This window comes from Typopeltis vanoorti, chromosome 13 (assembly GCF_054136105.1).
Source record: "Typopeltis vanoorti isolate ZY-2024b chromosome 13, IOZ_Tvanoo_1.0, whole genome shotgun sequence".
NCBI classification, from domain to species: Eukaryota; Metazoa; Arthropoda; class Arachnida; order Uropygi; family Thelyphonidae; genus Typopeltis; species Typopeltis vanoorti.
Genome location: NC_143561.1, coordinates 58,391,317 through 58,411,383, shown reverse-complemented (window position 1 = coordinate 58,411,383; position 20,067 = coordinate 58,391,317). Strand labels below are relative to the sequence as shown.

At 37.6% G+C, this 20,067-nt stretch overlaps 1 protein-coding gene and 1 pseudogene across 1 annotated transcript in view; one reads left to right on the top strand and one right to left on the bottom strand.

Moving 5' to 3' along the window:
• LOC150100193 (transient receptor potential-gamma protein-like) overlaps window positions 1–20,067 on the top strand; it is a 94,674-nt gene that overhangs the window by 23,420 nt on the left and 51,187 nt on the right. The gene's annotated exons all lie outside the window — the stretch shown is intronic.
• LOC150100195 (U2 spliceosomal RNA) lies at window positions 5,707–5,923 on the bottom strand (annotated as a pseudogene).

Here is a 20,067-nt window from a genome sequence, read left to right as displayed (position 1 = left end):
TCTATGTATATGACGTAGAGCGCTGGAGAAAGGGGGCAACCCTGTCGAACTCCTCTGGTGATGTGGATCGGGTCAGATAGGGTCTCGTTTATCAAGAGCCTACTGTTGATATCACGGTAGATTGTTTTGACTATGTGAATTAGTTTAGTGCCAATGCCATGCTTTGCCAGCGTGAGGAACAACAGTTTATGACATACTCTATCAAAGGCTTTGGACTGGTCAAGTGCGATGAGAGTGGCCGCCATTTCTTTATGTTTTAGGTACGCGATAACGTCGCGCAGAAAAGAGATATTGTGACTTGCTGTTCTGCCTGGGACTGCGCAGGCTTGGTTTTTATTTATGATGGTCGGGAGAATATGTGACAATCTGAGAGCGAGACATTTTGCTAGTATTTTATAGTCTGCGTTTAGTAATGAGACGGGCCGCCAGTTTTTTACGTCTTTGAGATCCCCTTTTTTGGGAATTAGGGTGATTATACTTGTCTTTTGAGATTGGGTAAGATGCCCTTTCTGAATGCAGTAGTCGATGATTTGAAGAAGAGCTGGGCCTAGGTTTTGCCAAAAGATTTTATAGAACTCAATTGGGAGGCCGTCCGAACCTGGAGCCGCGTGGTTTTTAAAGGAATTAACTGCGATCTTGAGCTCAGGGAGAGAAAAGGGTCTCTCTATGAATTCTTGTTGGGGGGTGGATATTGTGGGATTCTGTTGTAGAAGTTGCGGCCATAGGGATTCGTCGACTACCTCGGAAGTATATAGCTGGGTGTAATAAGAATGAAAACTCTGCATGACATGCTCTTTTTTTCCTGAAGTGATGTTGTTGTATTGGATCTCTTGGATGTTTTTCTTTTTCCTATCTTCTCTGATTTGGGTGAAGAAACTTCGGGAAAATTGTTGTTCCGCCGTTACTTTTTGGATTCTTGCTTTTATTTGCTGTGTTCTAATATCATCTTGTTCCAGTGTTAAAATCCTGTTTCTAAAGTTTTGGATAGCCTGTTGGACTTGGAGGATGTTGGAATGATTACTGCCTTGCTGGAATAGGTATATGTATCTATAGAGTATTTTTATCCTGTTTCTGGTATGTTGTTTAACTTTCTTGGAGATTTTTTGTAGTTTTGCTTTGCAGGCTTCCTTCAGGTTTTCCCACCACGCGGCTTTGTTCTCAGTGCCACTTGTCTCTCTATGTTGAAGGATTAGCTGATTGATTTCTTTTTGTGTGTTTTCGTCTTCCAATAGTTGTGGGTTGCAGCGCCAGTAGCCGGTTCCAAAAAAATTTTCCGTCGGGAATCGTAAGGTGATGGCCACTGCAGAGTGGTCTGACATCCTCATTGTGTAACTAATATTGTCTACTATGTTATTTTTTAGGAAAGGTGCAAGGTTATTAGTGATGTAAAGGCGGTCCAGTCTTGTGTTTACACCTCTGCTTGAACGCCATGTGGTACAGGTGTTATTAGGATAAAGGAGGTTCCATGTATCCATAAGGTTAAATTCGTAGCAAATCTCCGTTAACTGAAATTTGCCGAAATCCCATTGGTTTGGGTCTCCTCCAACTTTGTCCCGTGATGTATCCATCACAAAGTTGAAGTCGCCGCCCAAGACGATTTCAAAAGGGCCTTCGAGGTAGGAAGAGAGGTTTTTTAAAAATGTTTTCCTCTCAGATCGGTTCGTGGGGGCATATATGTTTACAAGTTTGATATTATTGTTGTTCCATTTTATGTGGACCACCATGACTCTTCCCTCCTGGTCTCTTTTGGAGAACAGGATTTTCCCCTTAAAACAAGGATGGAATATGATGGCCACTCCTTTACTCTTATTTGTTCCAAAACTCCAAAAGGATTTCAGGTTATATTGCCTTTCAAAGTTTTGGATAGCTGCTAATTGGTTGATGTATGTTTCTTGTAGAAACACCACTTCCCACTTCTGGTCTGACATATAATTGTATAACCATTGTTGCTTGTTGGGATTATTGAAACCTTGTATGTTGAGTGAAACTATTTTTAGGGTGTTAAACCTTTCCATTATTACTTTTAATTTTTAATTTTCTTCTGTTTACACCCTGTTTTCCCAGGCGGTTTCGGGTTCACGCTGCCCGTATGTGTTCTCAGGACTCTGGGGGGGTTGGGTACCAGTCTTGTTGACGTTTTCCAGCATGACGACAGGAGTCATGGATGGACGAGGAGTGTAAGGCATTCTTTCTTCTGTTATTTTATTGGCTAGATAAGTGGGAGTATTCTCGGATTCCACAACCTTCCTTACTTGTTCGATTACCTCTTGAGTGTTCTGAAGATCCTGGAATTCTTTATCATTCCCTTTTTGCAGAGATTGCATAGTGGTTTCGACCCTATCATCCGTATACTGGATTCCTTTCGATTTTCCTGGGGTGGGGGGATCTATAGCATCACACGAGTCCTCACTCATGTCTGAGTTTGGTATCATGGAGGCGTCATCTGCTGTAGAGGGGAGGCTGTGATCTTCGTCTGGTGCGATTATTTCTTCCGAGGTTATTTCTGGGGTGATTGTGTGAGTTTTTATTTCCTCAGGAGGCGATGTTTGGGCATGTACTATGTCTGTGGGATCAGTGGATGACTCATTATCACGTGTAGGATTGGATGTGGCGGCTAGTAGCTCTTCAGATTGGGAAGGTTGTGCAGGGGCTGGGTCTGCAATTTTGCAGACTAAGTTACAATCCTGTGTGTTAGTGGTTTTAGGTGAGTTGAATTTCTCTGTCTTGTCTTTGCTGTTGTGATGACTACACTCTATTTCGTTTAATCGTGGGAAGTCGGCGTCTACAAAAATTGGTTTGGATGTGACATTGCATTCATATTTCCTATGGTTTGGGTCTTTGCAGATTTTGCATGGTTCTGTGCAGATTAGTTGCGAGTGTCCCAACTTGTTGCAGTTTCCACATCTGTTGGAGGGACAGTCCTTGGCCATGTGGCCCTCTTTTCTACACTTACTACATACTTTGTTAATACCGTCGTAGTTGACCATCACAAAATGGCCTTTGATTTCAACAAAATTTGGTATTGTTTTCTTCATGTTTATTTGCAGGCTTATTTTGTCTCCTTGTTCGATGTGTTTATATTTTGTGAAGTGTTGTCTGGTAATGGATATATTTGTGCCATACTCTTTAAAAGCTTCATTTAAAATGTCGTCGGAGATTTCTGAGGAAGACGGTTTTGATGGAGCTACCTATTTCGAGAGGGTGGAATTTTTGGTTTTCGATGGTGATTCCTTCATTAAGTAAGACATTTTTGGTGTGGAGGTCAGTTGTTGTGACTTCATATAATCCTTTTGGGTAATCCCAACAATTGATGTTTTTTAGTTTGAAGGGGTCAACGACGGCATCCGCTAGGTCTTCTGGTTGGACTGCCCTTTGGAAGGTGAACCTAATAGTATGGTTCCTTAAGAATTTAGACATTATGAGGGTTGAAAGCCTACGTGTGTTGGACAGTACTACCTTATACAAGAAGGTAGTAGTACTGAATACGGTTACGGGGGGTTACGTGCAGCGGTTTTGCGTGGTCTCAGAGGTAAGCCTATCTCCTGAATAAACAATAAAACCACCACTGGTCCTCGTAGCGGGTGGAGCCTGCCGGCTATGGACCTCCACACATTTCGTGTAGAGTAGGAGTATATAGGTAACACTCTGGGTAGGAACCAGTGCAATGCAAAACTCGTTGACACCTCTGAAAAAAAAATAGAGTTTGATTTTACCCCCGTCCAGGGCTTGGGTCTGTAAAGACCAGTGTAGGCAGTAGGAACCGACACTACACTTAAAAATCCGGGCTATCTATGCTTAATATCCGGGTTCCCAACAGGCAACCGTAGAGGATATTAAGGTAGTGCCTGACTTGGTCAGCTCTTCAATGACCTTGAACTTTGTGACGTACCTTGATCTTAGCCTAAAGGCCGAGAAGCGATAAGAACAGATCAGACTAGTACCGATCACTTTAAGAGTGTACACGGGTTACCCGTCATCATTTCTGTTTGCGGGCTGAAGAGCCCGACATATGGGGGGTAAACTTAATAATTGGTAATTTGCCTGACTCTGCTTATAGAGGAAGGTAAAAACTTTTCCTCTAAGGTGCAGTATACCAGCTAATAGATCCTAACTTAAAAGACTTTGTGATTGGTTGCCTCAGTTTTAAACTTCCTAGGCATAAAATTTTGATATGTCCGAAAAACATAAGTTATTTTTAAATTTGGAATATTCAAAAATTTTGACTTTAAAAAGGTTTGGCATAAATTATCCAACCTTATTTACAGGGTGTTTCTTCCTATATTGACTGAGGATGAGCAGCTAGCAGTCTACTTACAAGTTCATCATCATCTAGGTTGGCCAGAGTTGTTATGGCCTTATGAACTTCTGCTAGGCCAGCTGCGGTCAGTTCAGGGATAACTTTTAGTTGATTTTTGGTGAGACGTCTAATGTTGGTGAATGATGTTTTTCCCCATCTCACACCGAAGGTCTTATATAGTCGGTGGTGATGACAGTTGGTGGTCCTCGGGAATCTACAACATTAGATATCTTATCGAAGTTATTTACCCGTAGAGGGAAGACTAAGGCCTGAAGGTCAAGATCCTCATCGGAGGACGTCTCTTCATCCTGTTTAGTTTTCTTTCCTTTATTTTGTTTAACACTGCCTGGACGCTTTTTTACACTCTGTGATACAATGTCACTCCAGGATTGTGTATTTTTAGAGGTGTTCACTTGAAGGTCATTTTCAGAAAGGTCTACAATATCGTCACTTAAAGCCAAATTACTGGCTGAGGCTGACTGCACTGTGTCTATGGGTGTTATGGTAGACGGGCAGTCACTGAGAAGAGGAAGAGAAGAATCCTCTGATGGTGCTACAGACTGTGCTTCATCTGGGAGAGATGGTACAGTACTTGTTTCTGTGGTTTCTGTTATAACATAACAGAGACTTTACTTGGGAGAGGTGGGAAGTCCTCCGGAGATGTGGAGACGTTCCCCTTTGTACATTGGTATCTATGATGATCCTCTTTACATAGGCTGCAAGGTTCTGTGCATTTTGGTTGGGAGTGGCCAATAGTGCCGCAGTTCCCACATTTAGTTTTGGGGCAGTCTTGAGAAGTATGTCCACCGAGGTGGCAACGTCTACAGAGTCTGATCATGCCGTTATAGCTGGCCATGACGTAAAAACCTTGAATGGATATATAAAATTTGGGATTGTTTTGGTCATCTTTATCTTCAAGTATATTTTATCACCTAGTTCGATGTTAGGAAATTTCTCCATGTGAGACCTATGAATAGAAAGGACGGTCCCATACTGTTGGAAGGTAGTTTTGAGGGTCTCGTCCGAGATCTCAGCTGGTAATCTCTTGAGGTAAACTTGCTTGATGTTATCATTTGTTAATGGTGTGGGGTGGAAATGTACACCATCTAAGACAATACCCTCTTCAATCAATTTGTCTTTAGTAACATGGTACTTCAGAGTAACTTCATAAAGACCCTTGAAGAAGTCCCAGCAGTTGATATTGCATATATGCTGCACATCAACTACACTAATATAAGGGCTTCAGGATTTACCGATGTTTTGAAGGTAAACCTGACGGTTAAGTCCCTCGGCGCCATTCTAGGGGGGGGGGGGGGCCTAGCCCTGATCCCACCACTACCAAGTGTTTGTCCTTGCCCCTGTCCGGGGTTTATACTGTATACTGTAGTCTGTTCACGGGACTTGAAACCAAGAGTTTCAAAGAAACTCACACACTGATATCAAGCCTCTATGAACAGATGCTACAGTATGATATTAGCCCAGCAGCTTACGATAACCCGGTTTCCAAATGGAAACCCTAAAGCTATCCAAGCTGCCAGCACCAATAAAAAAGGCACTTTCACAACTACGAAAGCTGATAAGCACAGATACTACACTTTGCTCTTAGCCAAAAGGCCGAGAAGCGATAACATGTATATATATTAAAATTTTTATTATATAAATATCTACTAAGTGAGATATTTTGTGGTTTAATATAAAATAACAATGAAAAAATTTTAAAAGAGTAATTTTTAATTGTATAGCGAAAATTTCAATAAAATATTTAAAATTTTAAAAATTTAAAAAGTATATTTAAAGATAATTATATATAACATGAGCCATAAATGTTCTCATGTATATTATTATATTAACCAACCTAATCAGTGTACTAATATGGAGACAATGGGAACTCCTGGGCAGAGTGTATGTCTTTTAGTAGAACAAACGGAGCTTTATTTTCCTATGCTGCGGTAAAATTCGAAACTTTTACCTTTTTTGAATTCAGTTGTCTATATGATGATATATATGTTACGATTAAAGTGATAAATCCGGTTATTATTAATAAATACCGGTTAAAGTGAATAATTAGAATTAATCACTTTAACCGGTTAAAGTGATTCCTAGAGGAATCTGGTAAATGTTATAAAAACATGTTTATAGGTTTTCATTCTCAATAGAAATTATAACAGCTTAGGTTAGGTTAGGTTAGTTTATAATGAACAAAGTAAGAAAAGTACTTCTTTTGCGCTCAATGAAATCAGAAATCATTATAATCACTAACCTAACCTAACATCCATGGGCACATGAATGGGGATGTTGTCAGCGTCGTTGATGCCATGGGCAGATAAATGGGGATATTAGCTCTCTCCCACTGACATCCCCATTCATCTGTCTACGAAGTGATTAACAGTTGCATTCGAAATTATGCTTTCGTGAACTTGAAAATATCTGTCTGTAATCGCTTCTTATATATATATACTGCATATATAAGTGACAACAGATGCCTTAAGGTCCCAAAATCAGAGAGGAACTGATCAGTGTTTTTCTCCATTGATGAGGAAAGAGGCACAGCAACGACGTTTATCCCCATTCATCTGCCCATAACAACTTTTATTTGTTATCCCCATTTATCTTCCCGCAATCATTAAGCTCTGCCCACAACAACGTTTATCTTTCATCCCCATTAATCTGCCCACGACAAACTACGACTACACTCTGGTTTGACATGCGACATCCAGGTTAATTTACTTTAGGTTAGGTTAGGTTATAACGATTTCTGATTTCTGATTTCACTGAGTGCAAAAAAAGTACTTTCCTTAATTTTTTTCATTATAAACTAACCTAACTTAGGCTATTATATTTCTATTGAGAATGAAAACCTATATATAAAACCTATAAACACGTTTTTATTACATTTACCAGACTCCTCCTCTAGGAATTATTCACTTCAACTGGTAATTATTAATAATAACCGGATTTATCACTTTAACCGTAACATATGTGTGTGTGTGTGTGTGTGTGTTTAATTTAAAATATACTTCTTTATTTTCTGTGCATACTTGTAAAATATAAAATCTGACATACTGTTATTCAAGGCACAGATACCAGTATATGCTAATATAGCATATCGGGAATCGGGGTACCGATTATGGCAAGCCATATCACTTCTACAAACTTTTCTCATTTTCTAAAAGTGATTGGTTTACGTGTATAAAGAGTGGGCGAGTGTTAGCCTACCAGAATATGTAAATATAGCATATCGGAGTAACGATTATGGTGCTCGAATGAAAGCGTTTAATCTGCCGAGTTTGATAAGATTTTTTATGATGTAAATCCCAATAGGTTAACTACGAAAGGTCGTACTTTTGGTTGGATAAGGGATAAATTATCCGGAAATCGTGCTCACAAAAGACCAAAAATGGAATTTGCTCATTTTAAGTCTGTGGTCACTTCAGGTCTCACAGTTTGCTGTACAATTTCTGTATGCAGTGGAATAACGAATATTTGAAATTTCATTTGTGGTGTTGTGTTTCTTGAAAGACAATTATTTCAAACAGCGTGAAGCGGAGGGAACCTATTCGAATAGAATAGGTTCCCTCCTCTTAATAGTTTTCGATTTGACTGGGCCTCAGAGGATGTGGAATTTTATCTTTTTTTTTTAATTTTTAATTGTAAAGCTTGATTGTTGTAACACTGAAGGCAGTCAGCAGACAAAATGATGAGATGGTTCCGCTGTTATAGGTCAGAATGCAACTGATAATAACTTTGGAGATGTCTCATAATAATAATAAGAAGAAGAAGAAGAAGAAGAATATAATTTTTCATGTGTTGAAATTGAGGTTTTTTAAATTCTTTCACGAAAGCTAGTGAGGTATGAATAGTAGGGAAATGGGAATTTCATGAGTTAGTAAAGTAATATTTTGTCAATGAATTTATTACCATAGTGAGATAAAAGTCTCCCCCCACCCACTAGGATAAAATTTTCTTAATGTCTGTCCACTAACAAATGTTTCAAAAATTATAATACATTGAAAAAGACAGTTCTGTAACCCTTCTTTCGACATAGGAACATCGATTCAGAAGAATCTCCAGCCCCCCCCCCAAATTTTTAAAAAAGTTTAAAAAAAGTTTGCTTACCTTTTGTTTACGACAAATAAATTTTGTCATAATGAAATTATTATTTTCATAAAACCTTCGTTTCTCCCCAAACCTTATTATGATCACGCTAGCGAAACTTACATTTCAGTTGAAGGTCAGTTGGTCGAGCACAAACGAAGATAGCAGAGATTTTTCTCTCATCCCGCATACAGCCAAATTGGTCAAGAGAACACGCGCAATTTACAGACAAAGAACACGGTAGATGACATTATTTGTATATGGTAATATGGTAAACATTACAATTTTTTATCTATATAAGAATATAAATTTTATTAACATGTTTTAAACGCAATAGCAAGATATCACATGAATGCTGAACTATTTTCTATATAATATTTTAAATTCAACTCTAGTTAAAAATCCGTCATTTTCTCTGATAACTTTGACTAATCTGTCTGCTTCCAATATAAAATAATATTGGAAGAAGATATTTATTTATATTGGTAAAATATAAAATGATTACAGTTTCTCCAATATTGATCGCTGTTGCCCCGCATCCTAAAACCCCCTGCTCTTAAGAGCCTGAATGGATGATTAAATAAGAGAAGGTTCTGATTTGGATCCTCAAACCTATTTAGTTCTGTGTAGTCCTTAATTTTAATAATTTATTTATAATAAATTTTAGCCATAGCTGTTTGTTATTTTAGTTATACTTAGTTTCAATCTTAATAAATGGATAAATTTGAAGCTTTGTTTATACTTGCTAAGCAAATCTTAGATTGAAGAAGAAAAACGAAGAACAGCTACTACTACTACTACTACTACTACTACCAGTACTTCAGAATTTCACAAACCAATTACTGAAACATTAATAATGATAAAAAAATAATAAAGAAAGAAAGAAACTCTTAAAAGCAATAAAAGCGTTTAAGTGAAATGCCTGCAGTAAAACATTCTACAGAATATCCAACTAAAAAATATATATATATATATACAGTATATACACACACACACAAAGCAACATTTTTTACAACTGTTAAAATAATTAATTTTATTATTAAAGAATATTAACGATATGCAATATATCTTTTTCAATTATATATCAACACCCATGTAGAGAATATAGTAAATATTGCTTACGTATATGATTATTATTATTACTACGTGATCACTCCAAGGAATCCACGGACTCATCGTGTGGGAGCGCACTTCAATCTGTACAGCTGCCCATCGTCTTTCTACCACTTAATCCTCTATTTGCATGCACACACGGACGCACGCACGCACGCTATCCACCATATACAAACAATGCCATCTAGCGTATTCTTTGTCTGTAAATTGCGCGTGTTCTCTTGGCCGATTTGGCTGTATGCGGGATGAGAGAAAAATCTCTGCTATCTTCGTTTGCGCTCGACCAACTGACCTTCAACTGAAATGTAAGTTTCGCTAACGTGATCATAATAAGATTTGGGAAGAAACGAAGGTTTTATGAAAATAATAAATTCATTATGACATAAAAAAATTTATGTCTTAAACAAACGTTAAGCAAAATTTGCTTAAACTCAATCATACTTAGATGTGAGGGTTTTTTTTGGGGGGGGAAAGATTCTTCTGAATTGATGTTCCTATGTCGAAAGAAGGGTTCCAGAATTGTCTTTTGCAATGCATTATACGGGAACCTATTCTATTCGAATAGGTTCCCTCCGCTTCACGCTGTTTGAAATAATTGTCTTTCAAGAAACACACCACAAATGAAATTTCAAATATTCGTTATTCCACTGCATACAGAAATTGTACAGCAAACTGTGAGACCTGAAGTGACCACAGACTTAAAATGAGCAAATTTCATTTTTGGTCTTTTGTGAGCACGATTTCCGGATAATTTATCCCTTATCCAACCAACTGTACAACCTTTTGTAGTTAACCTATTGGGATTTACATCATAAAAAATCTTATCAAACTCGGCAGATTAAACGCTTTCAATCGAGCACCATAATCGTTACCCCGATATGCTATATTTACATATTCTGGTAGGATAAAGCTAGCCCACTCTTTATACACGTAAACCTTTCAGAAAATGAGAAAAGTTTCTAGAAGTGATATGCCTTGCCATAATTGGATATTGACATAATTTTTTTTTGTAGAAATGGTAACAATTATATATGAATTACATGAACTGACAAAAGTAATCCAAAATTATCAAGTTGTAATTAATAATATTTCTTAATCAGAACGTTGTCTAGATATACAATTATGCTCAGCATTTTTCTCTCTAAATCCTTCACCAGATATGGAAATAAATTAGCTTTCAAAAGGACTTATTAAGAGCAATATTAAAATAGATCAGGTAGAACAATAATTGTAAACAGCAGAACTACAAATTAAATTAGAATTATATTTCTTCTTCCATAGTATATATAATTTGTATAAGACACTGTAAATATTGAAACGAACATATGATACGAAATGTATCGATTACAAACTCAGGTAATCCAATTTATAGTAATGAGGAAGTTACTAAAATATTTGTTGACGATATGATTCCTTTTTTATGCAAGTACATTTATAACAGGTGTCTTTTCACTACCTAAAAATTACAAATTCGTCCAGTTAGGTATCAGTAATACCTTGTTTGATCTAAGTATGATATTAAAAAATATAACGATGAAATTTACAATGAGGAATTTTATGAGATTTTATGAGGTGAGGAATTTCTTTTGATTTTGAAATGTGGTAATGATAAATTTAAGTTCGAAAACAAATACAGAAAAATATTTCCTTTTAGTGAAGAAATATTGATACAAATAAATAATGAAACATATAATAACTTTAAAATTTTAAAATAAATAAATGACCTAGTGTCCTGTTATACATCGGATGCTTCGAAAATTCTCCAAATGAGAACGAATTACGAACGAAAAGATTAAAAATCAGAAAATTAATTTAATGATCCTGACAAAGTTTTTATTATTATTATTATACCAACACCCATCAAGGGAGGCAATAGTAAGATGCATTCTAACAGAGATAATGTTTATCATACCCCATCTTAAATTGGTTTAATGTTTGCATATTCACCATCTCGTTTGGCAATAAATTCCATTCTCCTCCATGCAAAAAAGTCATTCCACACTTTCTTACGCACCACACCTTTATACAACTTCCAAGAATGACCTCTTGTCTCTATTTCCTTTCCCTCCTTCAACCCTTTGAAAAATATCTTCGGTATCTATTTGATAAGCTCCCCCCCTTGGCAATTTATATGTCTCAATCATATCGCCCCTCTTCTGCCTACAGACGAGCGTCTGTAATCTACATTCTCTCAACATGCCTTCATAATCAGTATTCCACAATTCCGATATTGCTTTTGTTATTCGCCTCGGAACTCTTTCCACGGCTTGCTTCCCACCTAGGAATGCAGGTGACCAAATAGATGCGCAGTAGTCCAGATGTGGTCTAAGCAAAGCCTTGTACAGCGAAATTACCACATCCTTATCTCTTCGGTGTTCTTCTTACTATACTGGCATTTCTTTGCGCTGTTTTTATTATTATTGCAATATGTCCCTTGAACTTCAATTATTTATACACCAATATTCCAAGATCATACGCTTCCCTCATCTCCTGTAATACAACGTGTCCAATATGATACTTTTTGAGATCCAAAATGCAAAACCATGCATTTACTGGTGTTAAATTGACATCCCCACTTGTCTGCCCACATAGCCACTTTATTCAAATCGCTCTGAAGCATTAGTACATCTGCATCATTCCCAATAACTTTTCCCAGCTTAGCATCATCCGCAAACAGCTGAATATAAGCATGCAGACCATTCGCAATATCATTAACTAACAAATAGAACAGCAGTGGCCCTAGAACAGAACCATGTGGGACTTCACTGGTAACTCTTCTCCTGAGAGACGTGGCATCTCTATACTCCACTGTTTGATATTGATTAGAAAGCCAGTCTGCTATCCAATTAACCAACTGATTTTCCAATACTATTTGCCTTAACTTATATACCAGTTTATTATGTGGTAGCCTGTCAAATCCATTTGTAAAATCCAGATTAAGTAATCTGTACAGTAATCAATTATGCAAAAGAACGTGAAAATAAAGCTTTAGAGAGAGAGAGAGAGAGAGAGAGAGAGAGAGAGAGAGAGAGTTTGTACCTCCTCCCACTCAGTGTATGATTAGACAGTGGACTCCACTGCGTGGAGAAAACAGGAAGAACAACTACTAGCAAGTATCTGAAGTCACTGACCTTCCTAATGACATTTCCTTCCAGATCTGTCTCCTGGCTGCCATCCACTTTACAACACATATACCCTTGTCTTACTTCTGCTCAGTCTCATACCTCTCTCTTCCAGTACTTTCCTCCAACTTTCCAGTTTAGCTGCCGCTTCTTCTCTTGATTCTGCACACAGCACGTTGTCCTCTGCATACAACAGAGTCCAAGGCGAGTCTTCTCTCACCTCCTCCTCCCTCACCACCTCCATCACAATATTAAACAGGAATGTATTTAATGCTGACCCTTGATGCAAACAAGCCAACTGTCACTGGAAAGCTTTCTGTCTCTCCCAGGCATGTTCGAACTCTTGTCTTTACATTTCTGTACTTCTCCTATACCAACCTGACACATTTCTCCGGTACCTTCTTCTCCCTCAGACACTTCCAGACTTCTTGCCTTGGCACTCTATCATACTGTTTCTCCAGATCAATAAATGCCAGATTTAGCTCCCGTTGTTTCTCTCGAAACTTTTCCATCATCTGTCATAACCCAAAGATAGCATCTGTCGTCGATTGACCAGGCATGAAGCCAAATTGCTCCTTTGCAATCTCCACCTCCTTCCTCAATCTTCCATCAAGAACCCTTTCTAGGATTTTCATTGTGTAGGACATCAACTTTATTCCTCTGTAATTCTTACACTTTTGTGCATCCCCTTTACTCTTGTAGATGGGGACAAGGGTACTTTCCCTCCATTCCTCAGGTATATTTTCCTGTTGACAAACTTTTATGAACAGGTCCCACAGCAGGTCAATTCCCACTTCCCCTAGTGCCTTCCATGACTCCACTGGGATCCTGTCAGGGCTTACGGATTATCCATTCTTTCATCCTCTTTATGGCTTTCTTCACTTTCACTCTACTGATGTTCTACACCATCCCCTCATTAGGCTCCCCATCTTCTCTGTGAGTCCTTGCATTTTCTTCATTCAAAAGTCCTGCAAAGAATATTCTCCATCTGCTTCTTATATCCGCATCCCTCCTTAATACCCTTCCTCCAGAGTCTTTTGATCTGCCTCACATGTACGATGTCCTTTGATGCATTATTTCTACATTTTTCCAATCGATAAAGCTTTCTCTGTCTTTCCTTTGTTTCCAGTTGATTATAAATGTCTTGATATGCATGGCCTTCGCCTGTGCAACAACTCCCTTCGCTTCTTGCTTTCTCTCTCTGTACCCCTCTCTGTCCTCTTTCACTCTTGACTCGTCCCACTTCTGCTTTGCCTTCCCTCTTAGCTGTCACTGCCACTTGTACATTATTATTGCACCACCAACCCTCCTTCTGCTCTCTAATCTTTACGGATGTTTCACCAAGCACCTCAATTGCACAGCTTAGAATTGCTTTTGAATTATGTTTCCACCAATTTTGTACACTTTCTAGTCCATCCGAAATCTTCTCTAACACCTTCTCCCTAAAACGGTTCCTCACACCCTCTTCTTTTAAACGAAACCACTTAATTTTCTTCCTCCCATGGCTTCCAAAGGTTCTTATCTTCGACATTATTTTAAAGTCTGCGCACAGCAGAAGATGTTGGTGCGCTACTTAATCTGTTGGGATTCCCTTACAATTTGTCACTGCCTTAAGTTGTTTTCTTCTAGTCAAAATGTGATCAATCTGTGAATTATTGTTGCCACTTCTAATTGTCATCTAATTCTCTTCCCTCTTACAGAAGCAGAAGTTCACAATTGCCAGATCAAACACTACTGCAAAGTCCAAAATCCTCTCTTCTTTCTGGTTCATCATTTCCACTCAATGGCCACCATGCACCCATTCACAGTCTCTATTCTGTCTCCCTATGTGTCCGTTCAAGTCTCCTCCGACAATCACCATCTCGTTTTCTTCCAGTTACCTCATTTCTTCATTTAGAAATTTCCAGAATTCATCTTTCTGTTCTGCTATACAGCCAACTTGTGGGTGTATACACACAAGACGACCAGTTGCTCTTCTCCAAGACCCAGTTTTATTCGTGATCCTGTCGTTCCTCCTACCCACTTCAAGTACTTCGCCCTTCATTCTGCCACACACCACAATTCCGACTCCATTTCTTCCCTTTTTATTCGCTCCAGAATAGAGCAATTTATACCCGTCTCCTAGTTCCTTTGCCTTTTCTTCCTTCCACCTTGTCTCCTGCATGCATAAAATGTCCAACTTCCTTTCTCCATCATGTCTGCCGCCTATCTTCCCCTTCCAGTCATGCTTCCAATATTCAACGTTCCCACTCCCAACATTCTCTCCATTTGCTGGGCTCAGTGCTTTAACCGCACCCACGTTGATGCGGTAGCCCTCATCCACTTCTCACAGCTGTAGGGCGATGTGACTGCATGTCGCTTAAGGGATACACCCTAGCCCTTGTATCACTTTCTTTTCGACTCATTTAATCATTGCTAGAGCTGGCAGTGAAGTTTTAAGACCAGGTGCCCTTCCTGATGTCAACCCTTGCCATTTATCCAGGCTTGGGACTGGCACCTTTTGGAACTAGCTTTCCCCCTTCTGTGGGAAAGAAAGAAGGGGAAAGGACCAGTCTACAGATAATATAACAGATGTATATTACATGAAGTAAGGCATGTTCCAGCATCAGGAATCTCAGGTTTGCTATGCCTGTACTCACTAAAGTGAGCCCATGAGGAAAGATATTATAAATTATAAATATATTATAAAAATTCTAAAAAGGCTAATACTAGCCCACTGTTTATACATGTAACCCAATCACTTTTAATAAATGAGAAAGGTTGCTAATGTAATCGGAAACAACAGTTCTAGTCTGTGCCTTGAATGACAGTAGTAGTATTGGAGCCACTTCTGATAAGATCAAGAGAAGATAAGAAATCGTGACGTGATTGGTTGTTCATCTGATGACATCATTCTGTGTGTGACGTCTTGAGTTTGGAATGTTTGGAATTTTTCTGGGGAACATATGTGTGAGTGACGTCACGTTTCTTGTTTTGTTCGCATATGAAATTGTGGGTGTGGTTGGAGATAAGGATTCGTGTCATGATTGGTGGGGCACTTTGAACAAGATCAAGTTCAAATAAGATAAGGAATCATGTCGTCGATGTGTGTTGTTATCAGGTGAAGATAAGTGATGTATTTTGTTAGTTGTAAATAAGTGATGTTATTGTTTTGAATAGAAAAGGTGAGATAAATTAGTGGATAAGGATTCGTGTCATAATTGGTGGGACACGTTAAACCAAATAGGAGTAGGGCGAATGGGGGAAGCGACGTCAGTGTCGTGGATGTGTGTTGTTATCAGATGAAGATTAGTGACGTCATTTATTAGTTGTAAATAAGCGACATTATTGTTTTGAATGGAAAAGGAAGATATATTACTGGATAAGGATTCGTGTCATGATTGGTGGGACACTTTAAACCAAACAGAGGTAGGGTGAATAGGGGAAGCGACGTCTGTGCTATGGACGTATGTTGTTATGAGTTGTAGATAAATAAATGGTTTGCATATGGCATTATGGGTGATGGCTAGTGATAAGATAGAGTTAGAAATTTCGCTGGGGGCCCCATTCTGTCAGGGACATCACGTGGTGCATTTGGTTCGTATTTCATTGTGAGTGATGTTTTTGAGATAAGGAATCGTGACGTTATGTGTTTGGAAATTTCTGGGGAAAATATGTCACTGTGATATCACATGGTGTTTTGATTTACCTATGGAATTGTGGGCGATGTTTTAGAGATAAGATATCTTGGAATTTTTCCAGGGTGACAAACATTCGTCATTGTCATCAAATTTTGTCTTTGGATCTCTATAGATGGCAGTACTAATTTTCCAATACAGTTTGGGTATTTCTTTCCTGTTAAAAGACTATGGGAATTCATAGAGTACAGTGTAGAGGGTGGCAGCGTTTAGGCTTTTCTGAATAATTTAATTATATGCTGGTGTCCCACAAACACAATTTTTTTTCCATAGCTCATTCCATATTTTATTCTATATTCATATTCTCATTCTAATTCATATTTTATTCAAAATTCATCCAAATATTTTGATTTAGTCCTTATAAGGACTGGCTTAAACGGGCGAAGCAAGAATGTTTTTCATCTTCCCCATTATCTGTAGAGGACAGTGTAGGGATAAGGTGTTATTGAGCTATTAAAGCTCTGATCGTGGCAGGAGGGTAACAGCAATAGCCGAGCCTGAGTTAGAACTTCATTGGCTACTGCATTGCCGTCTGTTACCCTCCAGGGGTATTAATCACTGCATCTCACGGTCGATTTATTGAGCTCATAATCACAGCCGATGTTCTTCCATATTTATATTTTGATTTGTCTAAATTAAGATCTTAAAGTTCAATAAATAAATAAATAAACAAATTGTGTCTAAATTCACTGTGATTTTAAAAGCAATCTTACTTAAATATGCATAACACATCAACGACGCCATTTGTTCATGTTTAAGTTTACACATTTATTTCACAGATATTATCTACAATGTTATCTTTCTGAATGTTACATAGAGAAATAGGAATTTTCACACATCACCACTGCATGTGGTGTTTTCCTTGTCGCAACATTTCTCTCATGAGACCTGTGCGATTGGCTGATTTTGATACTGCTTCCCAGATGAGTATGGCAATTTCAACATATACTTATATTAGCAGTACTGCTATAAAAGCAAGAATCTGCCACTTTTGCAATGGTTCTTGATTTTTACCTACAAAGAAAAAAAACTTATTGTTAATGATGGAAACGTTAACAGATTACAATAATCCTAATACAGTAGTTAGTTTTGGAAGTATCAAAGCTTTACAGAAACATACAAATTTGCCACATGAAACTGTGAAAAGATGGTTAGCAACACAGCCTACTTGGGTGAGACAAAAACCCATTAGAAGACATTTAAATGCAATCAGATCAAAGTCCCGACACTTTTACACACTTTTCAATGTGATTTGGCAAATATGTCATTCCATGCAAAAGAGAATGGGGGCGTGTTTCTTCTTTTATGCATTGATTATTTTTACCGATTTGCGTGGGTTCGAACACTGAAGAAAAAAATCAGCAGACTCTGTTGTTAATGCTTTTTCGAGTCTATTTTTAAAGAAGTGCATTTTACATAAACACAAATAAAGGAAAAGAGTTTTGCAAGAAGAAAGTTCGTGCATTGTTTAAGAACCATAATATTCATTTCTACACGACCAGGACGAAATGAAAGCACCGATTGCAGAAAGATTTATCAGAACATTGAAAACAAAGATCTACAAATGGATGACGTATAATAAAAGTAAAAGTTATACGAAAGTTTTGCTAACCCTTGTACATACTTATAACCTCACACCACACCACGTTATCGGTATGGCTCCTTCGGAAGTTAACCTTCATAACGAGGATCGTGTTTGGGAATATTTGTACGGAACCCAAGAGAAGACTACCAAACCAAAATTTCTCGAGTATTAAGAACCATATTTCTGTAAATACTGTAACCTGAAATCGAGTTGAGTACTTCTCCCTTTAGATTTCAACCTGTGGGATCATGTTATGTTTTTCCTCGCAGTAGTGACCGTTGTGTGTTGTGTTTTTCATGAGTAATATCCGGCAACGAGCGGTAACTTCAAATTGCAGTGTTCTTCAAAGGTGTCTTTTCTTGAAGATGACTGAGTCATATCCGCTCATTCGATCCTCTTTCAGACTATGTGAACATTAGTTTAGACCAGGCATGGACAACCTTTCCTAGTTCGGGGACCAAATTATCATTCTATCTCTGAGTCAAGGGCCGTATCAAATTATTAAATAAAATAAATTAATATTTAATTAATTAAAACAAGTTGCTACTTCATATTTCATTTATTTATCATATAATGCTTTTGTATAAAGCGCTACATAAATTTTATAATATAATGAACGACTTAACAATTTAATGTGAAGATTGGCCTTGTACTTGAACCACAAGACTATCAATATTGATTAATATTACTTAAGGATAATCGCATAGAATTTTCGAAGTTTTTGTCCGTTATTCTTGTCCGAGTTTTTGATTTATTCTATTTTATCCTTGAAAAAAACTGTTCACACATATATGTGCTGTCGAAAAGGCAAATGATTTTTCTTGAAAAGGCACATAAATTTGTATATTTTTCTTCTACCAAATAAAATTTATAAAAATACATCAGAGCAATGTTGTTAAATTGTGATTTTAGCAATAAATCTGCCTGAAGCTCAATTCCATCTGTAAGTTTTCTGGCACATTATTTACATCAGCATCCACTAGACGAGCAAATATAGTGAATGTGGAGTCTTTGTTTTTGAAATCGGCAAACCTTGTATCAAATTGCTCTATTAGTGCTTTCAGTTCATCTCCATAACAATTATAAGGGATATTTTTATGAGTTGCTAGAGTAGGAAAATGATAACAATTTTTAGTTCTTATCTGACTTTCCAACAATCTTAGTTTCTTACAAAAAGCTTTGACATGTCCATGCAGTTCATGAACCAATTGTCCTTGTTTTTGCAATTTAAGATTCAGTTCGTTTAGGGATCCAATGACATCTACAAGGAATGCTAAATCACACACCCACTCATCATCTTTTACTTTGTTAATTGTGTTTCCTTTTATGTCCATAAAATCTGCAGTCTTGTCTCAGATCATAAAATCGTTTTAACATTTTACCTTTACTCAACCACTTCACTTCACAATAATAAGACACATCTTCATAATCCGAAAATAGGTCTGCCAAATACTCCTTAAATTGGTGGTGATTAAGTGCACATGACTTAATAAAGTTTATACTGGCTACTACAATTTCCATAATATTTGTGAATTTAATCGATTTTGCACACAGATTTTGTTGGTGGATAATGCAGTGAAAATTTGTTAAATTTTCCGGATGGATCTGTAGTTCTATTGCTCTTTCATAAACTATTCCAATAAATCCCTTCTGTGCACCAACCATTGCAGGGGCTCCATCAGTGCATATGCCAGATAGTGAACTTTATTTAAGACCAAATCTCTCGAAGACTGTGTTGACTGTTTCAAATATATCTTCACCGGTAGTTGTTCCTTTTAACGGCCAAAGTGCCAATAATTCTTCTGTGATGTTGAAATCCGCATCAACTCCTCAATTTCCAGATTGCTTCCAATCTAGCAATCTTCTCTTTTAAACTTTTTTTGATATCATCAGCCATAATTTTTATCTGCTGAACAACAGAATGTCTCGACAAACAAATATTCTCGATGTCTTTTTTCTTTTCAGGACATATTATACTTGCAACATGCAGCAGACATTCTTTGATGAATTCTCCTTCACCAAATGACTTAGAATGCTTAGCGATTTTTTCGCTTACCACAAAGCTGGCTTTGACAATGCACTGGTGCTGTGTTCTTTGCTTGTTGAACATTTGCTGCTGGGTATCCAAGTTCTTCAACTTCTGTATTTCATCTTTCGTAGTTGTCGATCAATTTTTGG